We start from the raw sequence: 786 nt of genomic DNA on the forward strand, positions 1-786 counted from the left end.
GTAACTGTTGTAAAACCCTATATTGTCGATAAGGTTCAACCTGAAATGTAGATTTAAAAAAAAAAATTTCACACGCCAAGAAAAAAACGAACTTTTAACCTGCTTATACATAAATCAGATAAATATCCATTAACACTTAATACAGAGAAAAAAAGCCTTAGAATCAAATAAAAGTTAAAGAAATGGAATAATACAATTAGTATCTGAAAATATTCAAGCAAAGAAAAATCTGAACTGCCACGCCATGGTTCCAAAGAAACACAATATATTTCATAAAATGCAAATGATCAAGAACTTTAACTTACATAATGCCATTTCCACAGGCTTATTGGTGACATGCTGAGATTCCAAATCATGGACAAGTCAAATCCAACAGAACTGAAACAATTATTATTCAGGATTTAAATCCTAAATATACAATTACGTTCCCTACAAATGCCAACAATGCAAAATAAGAAAATACTTTCCCATGACACCTTGATCTCTACTGGATAATTTTGTATATACTAAGACACTCAGATTAGCAAAATTTACTTCTAAACAAGGAGCAAAGACCATACATTCCATAAATCTGATTCTCCACAAATGTCAATTCCATATAGTAACAAAATTGCTTATCAATAATGACTCCAGTCAGCCCGTTCCAACACTTCCATGCGCCGCCAAAACAAAACAAAACGACAAAGGGATACTTCATATAAAAGACTCCTTTACATTAATCATCCTTTAGCACAAATAGAGTATAGAAAATATATCATATTTCTCACAAATAACTAATACTACAAT

Source organism: Penaeus monodon, chromosome 28 (genome assembly GCF_015228065.2).
Source record: "Penaeus monodon isolate SGIC_2016 chromosome 28, NSTDA_Pmon_1, whole genome shotgun sequence".
NCBI lineage: Eukaryota > Metazoa > Arthropoda > Malacostraca > Decapoda > Penaeidae > Penaeus > Penaeus monodon.